This window comes from Geotrypetes seraphini, chromosome 1 (genome assembly GCF_902459505.1).
Source record: "Geotrypetes seraphini chromosome 1, aGeoSer1.1, whole genome shotgun sequence".
Lineage (NCBI taxonomy): Eukaryota > Metazoa > Chordata > Amphibia > Gymnophiona > Dermophiidae > Geotrypetes > Geotrypetes seraphini.
Genome location: NC_047084.1, coordinates 466,617,150 through 466,631,834, shown reverse-complemented (window position 1 = coordinate 466,631,834; position 14,685 = coordinate 466,617,150). Strand labels below are relative to the sequence as shown.

At 43.0% G+C, this 14,685-nt stretch overlaps 1 protein-coding gene across 5 annotated transcripts in view; it reads right to left on the bottom strand.

The window, feature by feature from the left end:
- Window positions 1-1,603, bottom strand: part of ARAF (A-Raf proto-oncogene, serine/threonine kinase) — an 88,322-nt gene extending 86,719 nt beyond the window's left edge. For 2 of the 5 annotated variants that reach the window (XM_033924074.1, XM_033924131.1), the window contains exon 1: window positions 1,459-1,602. The gene's annotated coding sequence lies outside the window, so the exon portion shown is untranslated. Of the gene's footprint in view, window positions 1-1,427 lie in introns of all 5 variants that reach the window. The other 3 variants (XM_033924093.1, XM_033924082.1, XM_033924111.1) reach the window with 3 other exon arrangements.
- Between the last annotated feature and the right edge of the window lie 13,082 nt (window positions 1,604-14,685).

The following is a 14,685-nucleotide window of genomic DNA, read 5'->3' as shown; positions in this document are numbered from 1 at the left end:
TTTTTGTCTTATGTCCTGCCTTTGCTTTACTGACTACCTTCTCTCAGACTTTCAAGATACTCTTGCCTGTTCTGTTTTTGGAATACCTGTTACCTTTAGGAATGCTAAATCTTGGTGCATTTTCAGTTATTTTTTAAAAACTATAATGGTTTCTTCCTCTTTCAGAAAATGATAATTATTTTTTCCAGTCATTGTAATTCAATTAAAATTATAATCTCTCCATCCACATGTTTCCTCTCTTCCCTCACCCTCGTTTCAGACGTAGTATCCTAAACCAGTGTTTCTCAACTCGGTTCTGGAGTACCCCCTTGCCAATTAGGTTTTCAGGATATCCACAATGAATATGCATGAACTTGATTTGCATACACCGCAATTTCTTTCATGCATATTATTTGTTGATATCCTGAAAACTTGACTGGCAAGGGGGTACTACCCCAGGACCGAGTTGAGAAACACTGACCTAAACCACTTTTCCATTTTAACCTGCGACTCTTCACTGCGTTTTACTTTTACATTAATTCTTACCATCTGATGGCCGTCGGTGATCAATCACCTACTTGGACATTCCCCAGAGACTTTCTATGCTTATAAGCACTGCCTTCTCGGTCATGAGTTCTGCTACTCTATGGTTGAGCAAAGGCCCTTGTAGCGGAGTTTCCAAGTTACTACTCCGTTCCAGGAGAGACTATATAGCAAGGATCTCAAAGTCCCTCCTTCAGGGCCGCAATCCAGTCAGGTTTTCAGGATTTCCCCAATGAATATGCATGAGATCTATGTGCATGCACTGCTTTCAATGCATATTCACTGAGGAAATCCTGAAAACCCGACTGGATTGCAGCCCTCAAGGAGGGACTTCGAGATCCCTGCAGTATGCAGCCAGTTTCGGAATGTCTGCCAACCTTATGTTGCATTATGGGACCTACAGCACAGATTTCAAACGGCAGAATCGAGGACTACAAGAACCTCAACTGCTATGGGATGCAAGTATATAATAAAACCAGGACTGACCAAAAAAAGTCTCCCTCCTGGAACCAAGCTGGCAGCTCTTGTAGAGAGAGTTCAAGATCTCTCTACTTCTGTTGATGGAATTCACCGCGCAAGCGATGGCAGTACTTTACCTGGGGGTAGCCACAGGCGCGTGATAAAATGTGCCAAAGCCAAAACACGATCTATATATAAGAAAAACGGACAAAGAAGGGGGGGGGGGGGGAAGACTGGAAGATTTTTAACGTGTTAACCTCTTTGCATTCTTGACCAAGTTTTAGAACACACCCCGCGTGGCCTTTGGAATAGGGGCACAAAACTCAAGTGTCCTGACAGAAACTTTAACAGAGATGCCAAAGCTCCCCCTCTTCACACGCATTCGGGGACCGGTCCCGTTCCCTCCCTGCCATAGCTTCCGCCCTCCCTCTTCCGGGATCCGGTACCTCTCACTCAAACTCCTTCCTTCCGTCCTACCTTCATGCTCTCGTCTGAAGTCGCCCGCCACCGGCCCCGCCGATTTCCTCCTCCGGCGCCCCGCCCCCCTCTGACACGACTTCTCCCTCGGCCGCGTTCACCGCTGCCGGAAACAGGAAATGCGTCAGAGGGGGCGGGGACGAGCGTTAGCAAAGGGAAGAAGTTGCGTCAGGTGCGTGCGTACGCGCGCGAGCGGTGACCTGGGGCGTGTCGCGCGGGAGACAAGGTAGAGGGGCGGGGAAGATGCCGGGAGCTTTGGACCCAGGGCGAAAGAAAGATACTAAACGGGTGATGGATGGGGAGGGGGGTTGAGCTGTTGACTGTCTGCTTCTCTCAGCGCACGTTGTTCGATGAATTGTTTATTATTATTATTCAAGTTTCATGTTGGGGTTGTGCTGGGGGCTGTAAATATAAATGTAGTATCTTTCTATACCCTGTAGCTCTATTTTGCTGTTATTATAATCTTGAAAAAAAAAATTCCCCTTCTGTGTTCTCTTAGGCTTTTGTAGCTGGCTTGTTACCCAGATGCGGCGAGACACGGAAAATTACAAGCAATTTCCATTGCTAACTACTGTACTTTGGAAAATAATTTGCTAGAGCGTTTTCTGTGCAAAGTCATATTCTATACGTAGAAATAGCTTTTATAAAAATGTGTGACTATATCCAGAGAGGAGTCCAGGGTGGTGTGCGTGCGCCACTTCCCTTCCCCCCTACCTCTAACGTTCCTGGTGTGAACAGCAACCCCCCCCCCCCCCGAGCTGCTGTCATGCCAGTGTCAGTCTTCCTCTGATGTCACTTCCTAGGCACGGGTCCAGGAAGTGATGTCAGAGGAAAAGCTGATGCTGGCACCACAGCAGGTTGAGGGTTGCTACTCGCGCCAGGAACGTTACAGAGGTATGGGGGAAGGGAAGAAGTGCTCATGTGTGGCAGTGGGGGGCGGAGAGGAGGATGGGTGCCTGCGCCTTCACCAAGAGAGCGCCTGGGGAGAACTGCCCTCCCCCCTTTACTATGCCACTGACTATATCTGTAACATCAGGAATGTGCATTTGGGTGCAGCTGTTGTACGAGGGGTGTTAAATAATTTATCTACCCAAGTGTGAAAGAAAGTAGCAAGCGTGTGGAAACAAGTGTGTACATGTTGTGCCATTTCTCAAGGTTACTCATGCACAGTTGCAGCTCACTGTAAGACAGGATGTCAGGAAAGTCCTTGCGTAAATCAAGAAACTGCTAGATTTGGAGCACCATTACGTGATACAGATTTCTCACAAAAAGCCAAGGAGATCCATGAATGCATGACTGCAGTTTATGGTGAGTTTGCCCCATCAACCTACAAAGTAAAATTTTGGAGTAAACAGTTTAAGTGGGGTAGAGAGTCCATTAAAGATAACCCTCAAACTGGATGGCCTGTAAAAGCAACTTCTACAGAAACATGCAAGAAAGTTGAGAATTTAATTTGGTCAAACAGACGAATTAAGGTTTCCCGAATAGCTGAAGAAATTAATGAAGAGTTGGGAATGTCCAAGGTTAGTGCAAGATGGGTTCCAGGAATGCTGATGGCATGTCAGAAGGCCACAAGGCTTCAGTGCTGCCAGAAGAACTTGGAGATGCTCCATAAAGACCAAGTGAATTTTTTTCATTTGGTGACTGGAGATGAAGAGATCCTGAGTCCAAAATGGAGTCAATGCAGTAGAAGCACAAGTCATCCCCCACCCCAAAGAAGTTCAAGACAGAAAAATCTGCAGGCAAAGTCATGGCAAATGTTTTCTGGAATGATGAAGGACTTTTGCTTCTGGAGTTCATGCCACACAAAACAACCATAACCGGGGAGGGTTATGCCAACACAATAATCACTGCGGGAGTCAATCAAGGAGAAAAGACAAGGAAAAGTCAAAGCAGGTGTGCTGCTTCTTTACATCAGTGCACATGCCACAACAATCACAGGCTGTGATCTAAGAATGTGGGTTTCAGCAGCTGAACTATCCACTCTACAGTTCTGACCTGGCTCCATCAGATTATTTCCTGTTCTGAAGAAATCTCTCCATGGACAGCAGTTTTCAAGTGATTAAGATGTCAAGGAAGCTGTGACGTCTTGGTTTGAAGGTCAAACAGAAGACTTCTGTTCAAAGGAGTTAAAATCATGGCAGGAAAAGTGGATGGAGTGTACAGAGCTAGCAGGGAACTATATTGAAAAATAAAAAAAACTTCTGTCCTACTGAGGTAGATAAATTATCGAATGTCCCTCGTATAGTTGCATATTTTATAAACTAGGTATGTGCCCTGCATTAGAGTTCATGCATGTACAGTACTTGCACTTTCCTTGAATTAGGTGTAACTATATGAGAGTATTTGGGATTATTGTAAGAGTCTTGCCTTTATAAAAATAGAAGTGTGAGTTATTTTTTTTAAAATTGCCACTCTGTTGTAAAGTTATTTTCCATCATTATTAATTTGAGAACACATAGGTCAATAAAAGTTATCTGAATTTACAAAGAATGGTCCTTCCTTCTTGAGAGAGGAACTCCATGTGTGTGTGTGTTTTTTTAACAGCTGCCTTTGGATGAAGTGGCAAGGTGATCTAGGTAAAATCCTGGAAATGGAAAAGTTGTGCATCTATTAATAAAGTTAGGTGAAATGTCTCTTAGCCTTATATAACTGAACACAGAGATGAATTTAGAGAGAAGTTTTTGTTTTCTAAAAGACCAGCTTAACTTAATGGGGACAATAAGGAATAATCTGCACCAGTGGTTTATGTTCTTTCCTGACCAGCAGATGGAGGTAGAGAATCTAAACTTGCCAGTGAGAGCCAGTGCTTACTGAAATCCTTTATTTCTCTACCTCCAGCAGATGATAAGGTTGGATAGGTGAGTGAGCAGTGAGTTGAAAAATCATTTTAAGAAGAGAGTAAATGTGAATGCTGCCAGTGAGTTCAAAAGTAGTCTGAAAACTCAAGTGTTGAGACAGCCTTCAACTCATAACCCTACTACCTTCGCTTACCACCCTAGCCAGTAGTTTAACAATCCCCTCTAACTGCAACCCCTACCCTGATATCCTGTTTGTCTGTCTTGATTGTTCAGACCAGTGGTTCCCAACCCTGTCCTGGAGGACCAACAGGCCAATCGGGTTTTCAGGCTAGCCCTAATGAATAGGCATGCCCTAATGAATAGATTTGTATGCCTGTCACTTCCATTATATGCAAATATCTCTCATGCATATTCATTAGGACTAGCCTGAAAACACGATTGGCCTGCTGGTCCTCCAGGACATGATTGGGAACCACTGGTTTAGATAGTCCCTGCTCAAATGAGTTTACTATCTCCTTTGTGACTGAACAGCGCTGTGTACTTCTGGTAGCGCTCTAGAAATAATAGTAGTAATATACACTAGGAGAAAAGAAGTTACAACTTACATGATGTAACTAAAATACATTCAATCGGAGAAAGGTTAATAATAATTTTTTGATAAAACTGAAGACCAAGCTTAAAAAATAAACACTATTCCCCTCCCCCTTTTAAAACCTCTAATTTGCCCAATATAATCTAGTGCAGGGGTGTCAAGCTCAATCACATAAGGGGCTGAAATCTAAAACATAGGCTAAGTCGAGGGTCCAATTTTTAATTAAGATACTTAAAGGTCCTTTTATTAAGGTACGATGATTTAACGCGTGCTAAATGCGCACCTTAATAAAAAGACATCTTAGTAGAAGTACAACCTCTCCAAACCCATGCTGGCTCTGTGATGTAAACAAAATAAATAAGATTTTACCTCTCTCTTTTAGGTCCTAGTTCACGCTTGCTGTCTAACACCAGCTCTGGCAGGATACACATTTCAAATCTGACATACTGTAATCACAAAACAGAAAATAAAATTATTTTTTCTACCTTTTCTTTGGTCATTATTCAAATCATGTTGGTCCCAGGCTCTGGTGGTCTTCTGATAACTCACTTGCTAGTGTCTCCTTTCTCCATGCTAACCATCCATCTTCCATCTCTGTCTTCCCCTTCAGTTTCCCTTCCCTCCCCTGGAGGTCTGGCATCTTTCCTTTTGGTCCGAGATTTGGCCCTTTGTTCCTTCCCTCCCTCTATCCCGGTCTCACATTAAAGCAGCCTGCAGAGGATCGCCGGTCAGCTGTAGCGATCCTAGTAGGCTGCCATCGGCCTCTGCAGCATGTTCCTGCCCCTCCATGATGTACGGGACTGTGGCAGAGGGAACGTGCTGCTGAGGCTACGGCAGCCTGCTAGGATCGCTATCAACCGGCGATCCTCTGCAGGCTGCTATAATGTGAGACCGGGATGGAGGGAGGGAAGGAACAGTGGGCTAAATTTAATTACTCTGCGGGCCAAATTTGGCACCCCTGATCTAGTGCAAAAGACATACGAGTCTTGAACCAATGGGTTATTCATCTCTATTCGTGAGTTTGTGTTGAAGACATCATCTACATTTTTTTATATCCACCTCCGACAACACTGCTCTATGCCCCTCAGTTTCTCTTTCTACACGTGAGTTGAAGGTGTCTTTCTGACCTGTCTGTTGTCGGTTTATTATTTTCAGGTTTTTATTCACTTTCAGAGGCTTTTTTGTGCTAAAGAGGTATGCAGATTGCCTTGGTCAGCTGTGGAAATACAGACCCTCAGTATTGGAGGTCTGTAGCTGGGAGGGCTTTGGCATAGGGTTACCATATGCCCGGGTTTCCCTTGACATGTCCTCTTTTTGACAGTCTGTTGGGACTTACAGGCAGCTTTTGCTATGGGCAGCTTTTTGTTCAGGTTTTGCTGTGACGGGGGGAGGGGGGGTGGCAGGCATCGTCATTGTCATCGCAGCAAATCAGTCAAGACTCAAGCGCAAAGAAGACAGCACACACCAGGTCAGCTCAGGCCACGCTAGTAAACTGATCTACTGGCGCATGGTGTGTCAAAGCTGGTTGGATGATGGGCCCTCCTCTGTTGAGTAAAACTTCATGCCGAGGCCAGCCAGCCAGGACTGAAAGGGAGGAGAGAAGAGTTCTCCACGCTCAACCTGACAGATCCCAATTCCTAGCCATGATCGGGGGAGGGGCTTCATGGTGTTGCTGCCACTCTTCAAGGTAGGACAGAAGAGAAGGTAAGAGACAGAAACATAGAGGAATAGAGAGAGATAGACACAAAAGCACAGCATGTTCTTACACACATATGGATGGTAGGCCCAGCTGTGGCAGTAAGTGCTGAGAGGTCCTCTGTGCTGATGGAGGGAGTTTTGCAGTGCATTCAGAAGAGCCTTTTCCCTGTCTTGGTATAGCCCTGCGCTCATACATTATCACAATATAAGATGACCAGAATTCCTATGTTTCTGCTTACTGTCCCCAAATCAAAGGTTCATTCACTTCATGATTTCTCCTGTACTTCATCCCAAGAGTTGCTATAAGGTGTACTAGAGAGTCAGTCAAAGGTTACTAAACCTGACATTTAAGGATGTGCCCTTGGCTTCAGACTGAAAGAGGGGATATACATTGGATGGAAGTGGGAAGAGAAAGAGAAGGACACCTTGGATGGAAGGGGTAGAGGATACAGTTAGTGAAAGACAGGGAATAAGAGATGTGGTATGAGAGAAAAGAGATAGAAAGATGTAGGTAAACAGTAAAAAAAGGGAAATTGAAGGCTATAGAGTAAGCATGAACAAAGAGAGGGAGAAAAATAAATTGAAGAAGGCTGAGAGGAAAAAAAAGACAATGTTAGAGATTGGTGCAGTGGAGGAGATTAAAAAGACAGGAAGAGAGAGAAAAATGACAAATGAACACAAAACTCTGGCATGACATTAGCAGAAAGCAGAGATTGGGACCAACATAATTGGAAAAATTAAACGGCTAGACAACAATGATAGAAAAAAGAATTGTATTTTAATTTTGAATAAAGTACAAACTCACAACCGAAAGTCTGATATATCATGGGTGCAGTACAAGAAAGGAATGAGGGGCACCATAGAGGGCAAGTTGCATAGGATGCAATTCTAGCCTGCTACAGTCCTGACTGCACACGGGGGCTGGCAACCACTTAGGAAAGGGGCGAGGCCAGGGTGGGGCCAAAGGCGGGGGCCACGTTTCCTCTTTTTTGTCTTCACAAATTTGGTAACCCTTTGGCATTGCTTGTTAAGGGGCCCATAGCAGATCTAGCAATGTGATGTCTGCCCATTCTGCCATCACGCAGCCTTCCAGATGATACTGTCTTCCTAACTTTCAAACTCAATAAGAAAGACCCTGTCTACTCCTAAACTCAGGAGTTATTATTTAGGCTTAAACTTAAGCAAACTTTGTGCTTTTCTCTAACTGCAGAAAATAAAACATAATTTTATTCCCTGCCTAAAGGAGCCTAGTCTGTACACTGGCCTTGTTCTAAAGAAGCTGTAGGTGTTGTGACAGATTACACTACAAACCGCACAATTTTTTTTTAAAGACAGCTATAGGCTGTGTTTTCAGTGGTAGGGTCTCTATCATACCCAGACTTGTGTCAGCAATAATCTCTCACTTCCACTCACACAATCACTCAGGCCCAAATCACCTCAGGCCTGAAATCAATAAATTCCAGAAACATTTTCCAAGGCACTTCCAAGTTTATTATAGACAGCTTCATTGCTTCAGAAGCAACACTTTTAGAATTTCAAATGTGCCTTAAATTTGTCAGGAGTGATATTCACAAGCAGCAGAGCTATCAGTGTCAGCATACAATCATACTTTTAAAGGTAAAACCCTTTCACCTCACAGAGAGCCACACACAGTATTTTTTGTACTCTTGTCAGGGTCACAGCTCATCTCAATTGCTACCCAGCTGTTGCCCTAGAAATGGTACCTCAAATGACATCAGAGTGCCTGCCCATCACTCCGAGCATCAATCGAAAGCATGCATTTAAACACATTCCAAAATCCCTGCATGCAAGCAGTTCCATTCTACAGCTGAAATCTCCAGTTTGAATTAGTAAAATCCCATAGAAATTAGTGGGAAAATAAACCTTTTTGCAAAATACCACACAGATTAAAATAAAATACAATAAAAACCACTAAAATGTCCCAATTCACCGTGTATCAACCACATGCCATTTTCCAAATTTAAAATTGCTCATCGTATAAAATGGTACCACATTTCTCATAAAAAAAATTACATAAACTCTTCAAACATTGATGGGCTTCAGTTGATTATCCAGTTTACAAACTTGCCTTATGGATGTTCCACAATGGTTGAAAGATCCCTGTATGTATTTCAGTCTAGAGGAGACAGTCATTTGTTGGATTTACCAGGGTGTAACACTTCCCACTACGTCTGTTTGTTTAATTGGCAAAAATATATACCAGTCATTCCATCTTTTAGATATTTGGGCATCATATTTGATGCAATTTTAACTGTTCAATCTCTTAATGATCTGCAACTCTGGATTCCATCAGTACAACAGGCCCACTACCAATTGACTAGAAATAGATCCTGCTTTTATGTTGCCCCATTAATCTGGAATTCACTTCCCCCAAATCTGCATTTGAAACATCCCTACCTTAAATTCAAATATTTTTTTTTTTACCTTATTGTAACTGCTCTGTTATTGTAAAAGGAAGAGTGATATATGAAGTGAAATAAACCATAAACCATATCCATGAATAGATTACCTTCTGTTAAGATTTGATTGACACCTTTCTGGAAGCCCAGAATGTTCTTCCTATAGTGCAGCTGCAGAGAATACAATACTTTTGGCAACCTACTATACTGATCCTCAAAAATTACCTGAGATGGGACAAGATTCATGGTATATTTTCTAACTTATAATACTTCTGTTGGGTTGTGTTGGGTTTTTTGTTGGTTTTTTTGTTTTGTTTTGGGGAGGGGTAGCATCCACCTATTTAAAGGCATCCATTTGCAGATAAGAATTTTGCTAATTCAGCATCTTAATCAGCTCCCAACTCAAATTTAATCTTAAAATCATTAGCATAAAGTGGGCGGTTGAATGAGTCACAGCCTTCTTAAGACCTGAATATAGATGTAAAAGGGGAATGCATGGACCCCTTTGTTAAGCTCCAATGTTCCTGAGATATCAGTGCTTTATTTTATGTATTGGGTCCTGTAATTCAGTACTATCATCACTGCTTGTTTGTATATTTGTGCTGGCTTTCCTTTTGGTATACATAGGCACATTATTTTTTTTCCCCATTTCAAACATTGCAGGTCTCAAAGGACTGCAGTCTAAACTAGAGGCTTTTCACAGTGGAAGACCTAGAAATAAACAGAAATATTTTGTATTTCTTAAATTGTACTGCCATCTTGTGGCCACATCATATCATCTTTGCATTCTTTCTGAAATGAACTAGCAGGAGTGTATTATTTGGGCTTTCTGTTGCACTATATCACACCAAATAATCCAGGAATCAATAATGCCAACACCAATAACTACTAAATCTGAGGATAAAGCAGTGTGGTTGCTATATTAGTCCACTTTAAAGGGTAATAAATATAAGTGAGTTTCCAGCAAGTGCCTGGATGTTTGGAGAGCTGGAAGTGGCCTGAGCTGCAGAAGGAATGTGAGGAGCACCGGGGAACTGTGGGTAATCACAGCTAATTTGCGTATTGTTCCAGGGACCCCACATAGAGTGGAGGAATAACCTAACGGTTAATGCAGTGGTCTGAAGGTCAGGTTTTACTCAGGGAAAGTCAATTAACTCTCTATTGCTCCATGAACAAAGTAAGCACCTGTATAAACGAAATAAAAATTTACATATCTGTCCCCAGAACATCAGTAGTTGGCATAGGAAAGCCTAGTAGAGCAGCACAGAGTTAGCTTAAGTAGTTGGGGGGGAGGGGGGAATGGGGGTGCCTAGTGACCCATAGAGAGGAGGACCCAGGCCCATAAACTAGTCTAACCACTGCATTCATGGTGAAACATGTGCACCCCCAAAACCCCCCCAACCCTGCTGTACTTCCATATAGATGCCACCTGCTGCCATAAGGGCTGTTGGGGTTGTAGACAGGTTTTGGGGATATTGGGGGGGGCTCACTATGACCTATAAGTGAGTTGTGGTGAGATGTTTATATGGCACCCTTTTTGTGAAGTTTGCAGCAGTGCCTTGTAAGGTGTCCCACTATTGTGTTGCCATGTCTGGGTGTCCAGTCCATCACTTTGCTGGCCCCTCCCACATCCAAAAAGTCTTGTTCTAGGTGTTTTTGACTTGGACAAATTTTGGGATGAGAATGGGTTATAAAGACAGATGACATAGTGGTCTGGGCGATCAAATGGTTGGACATATAATCAGATGATTTTTGGGGAAAAAAATATTTTGGACATATTTTTCGAGAATGGACTTTAGACAATGCTGACTTTGGGTGACTAGTGACAGGCCCAAAATGGACTTAGATATATCTTTTGATTATGTCCCTCCATGCTTTTAGTAAAACTAAGGCCCCTTTTATTGTGATTCAGCAAAGCAGGGTACTCCTGTTGGGATTTATGAGCAAATAGCCGATGATGATATTTGCGGATGGACTCTTTCATAGATAAGCTTTTCAGGGTGAATCATTTTGTCTTTTGTTTTTTGGACTATTGCTTTTTTCCCCAGAGTTTGCACTATAACATAAATCTTTTTTTTTTTTTTTAATTCTTTATTCATTTTTAAATCAAATACATAGTGCAAACAGATGAACAATCAAGTAATATAACAAACTGCACTCTATTCCAACAAATAATATACAGCTATTAAACCCTTCCCCTCCCCAATCCTAATCCTCTCCCCCTACCCTCCTGGCTGTATATAACCATCTTTCATGAATCAAAGGGAGATAATATTAATAATTCATAACTTACAATAGTTTGTTAACGGGCCCCAAATTTCCTTGAATTTGCTTTGGTGTCCCCTCTGCATAGAATGAATGTTTTCAAACTCATAAATCTGACATAAGGACTCCCACCAGAAACTATCATTTAAGTTATCCCAACTTTTCCAATTTTTCATTATCAACTGCATGGCTACTCTTGTCATAATGAGGAGCAATTTATTTTGATTTGCATTAATTGGTTTCTTGGGTAATAATATCGTTCCAAACCATATTATATCATATGATAGCAATAATGGCATTTCTTTCTATTTCTCGTGATAAAAGCCAGCTAGTGCTGATATTCAATACTGGCTTTAATGGTTAGTGCTGAAAATTAGCTTAACCGGTTAAGTTCCAGTGGCAAAAAGTAAAACAGAAATTTAATCCCAATTGTTGGATATGCACAGCATTGGATTTCCGGGTTCAGCGCCGGCAGTGGGCTTTAACCGCACTGCTGCTGCCAGCTGAATTTTGGTCCATGGTGTCAGATCACACAGCTTACTTTGTCTGGTCATTTCCACTGTTGCTGTTTAGTAAATTGGTTCTTAAGCATATTTCGTTTGATATTCAGTGGGGCCTAGCTGGCTGGAAATGGCTCCCGGCTGGCTAAGTCCTGTTTGGCCAGCTATCCACTGATATTCAGTGGGAGACAGCCAGCTATCTCCTGCCGAATATCTGATTTGATGGCTAGCCTGGTGACCGGCTATGTTGTACAAAACAGCCGGTCACCATCGATTTTTATTGGCTGGCTGGCATAGCCAGATAGACCCACCTTAAAAGCAGTTCTATCTTTGGTCATTTGCCTTAGCCAGCCAGCTGATGAAAATCAGCTTTGATGGCTAACTAGGAACCGCCAAACTTTGAAGGCTAACTAGGAGCCACCAAACCCAGATATTCAAGGTTGGTGACCTCCGCATGAATATTTGGGATTGGCTGCCCCCCACGTTTTCAATATCGGGCCCATTATTCTATACTTTTTTGTATTAAATGTATTTCCTTATTTCATAACTGCCAGTAAAACAATGATGGATCATATTACCTGAACTAAAAGACAAATCCAGATGGATCAGAGTATCTTGAAATAAAAGACAAATCTTTCCTATCGTAGCCCCTTTGCAATGTCATTTATCATATGGAGCTGAATTGGATCTAGACTGGTCTCTGAGGCACTCCACTGATATTCTGTCTCTCCTTGGAGTGAACTTTGTTTATCACAATTTTCAGGGATCACTCACTTGAGCAGCTTATAATCTAATTTACCACCTTGGGACTGAACCCTAGTTTGTTCTTGAGTGTTATTGGAATCTAAATACATCACATTCAGCAGTTGACTCTGACCTAGTTCTGGAATTGGAACCCTTATTCCAGTAGATGCACTGGGGTGGCAGAAACATGACTGACATGGAGGGGCATAATTAAAAGATACGTCTAAGTCTGTTTGGGGCCTAAGTCACTAGTCTCCCAAAGTCAGACATAGGAAAATGTCCATTTTTGAAAAATATATCCAACATATATATATATATATATATATATATATATATATATATATATATATATATATATATATATATATATATATTGTAATCGTCTAACTGTACGTCCAGCTGTCTGATCATCCAGACCGCTAAGTTGTCCATCTTTATACCCCACTAGTCTTTAAGCCTGTTACATTAACGGGTACTAGAATAGATGTGTGTGTCTGTCTTTCTTTCTCTCTCTCTTTGGCTGCTATCTGTCTTTCTTTCTTTCTGTGTCTCTCTTTCCTTGACTGTCTACCACCACCCCTTGCCTACTCCCTCTGTCCAGCAGCACCCCTTCACTGCTCCCCCTGTCCAGCAGCACCCCTTCACTGCTCCCCCTTTCCAGCAGCAGGCCTTCTCCCTTCCTTTTACCTCCCCCTTGTCAAGCAGCACCCCTTTACTGCTCCCCCTGTCCAGCAGCAGCCCTTCTCCCTTTGTTTTACCTCCCCCTGTCCCTGTATTTCTCTGTTGCGCCATACCTGCCTGTCTCTCCGTGACCCCCTTCTGTTTCCCTCCCTTCCAGAGCAAAGCATGATTCCTGTCTGCCACCCAGCACACCCCTCCCCCTCAAAGCAGCCCCCTTTCCCTCTCCCCCTCTACTTCTTACCAGCACACCTCACAGCACCCGCATGACACCCTCCTGCCGTTGTAGAGACAAACCGCCACTCAATCCGTACCCCAAGCCGCTCCAAGGTGAGCACGTGCCGCAAGCTGCCCCACGCACCACAAATGGAATTCGGCATGAAGGCACACATCACAGCGGCAGGAATCACGGCCTCCTAAGTGTGCATGCGCGCTTATGGTTTTATTATAGAGGATTTTCGTCCAAAAATTCATCCAAGTCAAAAACGCCTAGAAAAAGACCTTTTAGACGTGGGCAGGGTCAGCAGAGTGATGGACTGGACACCCAAACATGGCAACACAGTAGTGGGGTACCTTACAGGGCACTGCTGTGAACTTCACAAAAAGGGTGCCACATACACATCTCACCACAACAACCATATAGGTCATGGTAAGCCCCCCCCAAAACACCCCCAGAACTGACTAGAACCACCTGTCTACCACCTCAATAGCCTTTATGGCTGCAGGTACCACTTATATGGCAGTATATAAGGGTTTGGGGGGTGCACATGTTTCACCATGCATGTAGTGGTTAGAGTGGCTTATGGGCCTGGGTCCTCCTCTCCATGGTTCACAAGCTCATCCCCCAGACCACTTAAGCCACCTCTGTGCAGCTCTACTAGGCTTTCCTATGCCAGGCTGCCAGGTGCTGATGTTCTGGAGGCAGATATGCAAAGTTGTTATTACGGTTTTTATGGCAGTGGAGGGGGGGTTAGTGATCACTGGGGGAGTGTGTAGTGTCTGTACTTTGTACCTGCAGTGGTTATCTGGTCACTTTGGATACCTTCTTGTGACTTAGGCCTGGTATTAGATGGCCTAAGTAACAACGTCCAAGTTCCGTCTAGGCAGTGTTGTAAAACCTTCGGTTATACATGCAGTATGACTAAGTCTAGAACAGCCCGCATCTCACCCAAATCCCGCCATCACCACTGCTCCTAAAACGCCCTTTTAGCTCTGGGCGTACTGCAGCACTGTGAAGGCCTAAGTCATTTTTAGATATGTCTAAAACCCAGTTCGATTATTGACACTTGGACGACTTGTCTCACTGATCGTCTAAGTACTGATTTAGGCCGGTATTTTAGACATATTTCCATTTCAATTATGAGCTCCTTAGTCTATTGCAGATTGAATGCAGTCAGCAAGTAATCCTATTAGAGATGTATCTAGGTTTAAGAATGATAGTAGTACATATTTGGCTTGAAACACGTTAAAATAACACAGGTTTCTTTTTCTTTTGCATATTTTTCAGAAACGTCAGCTTGCAGTTCAGA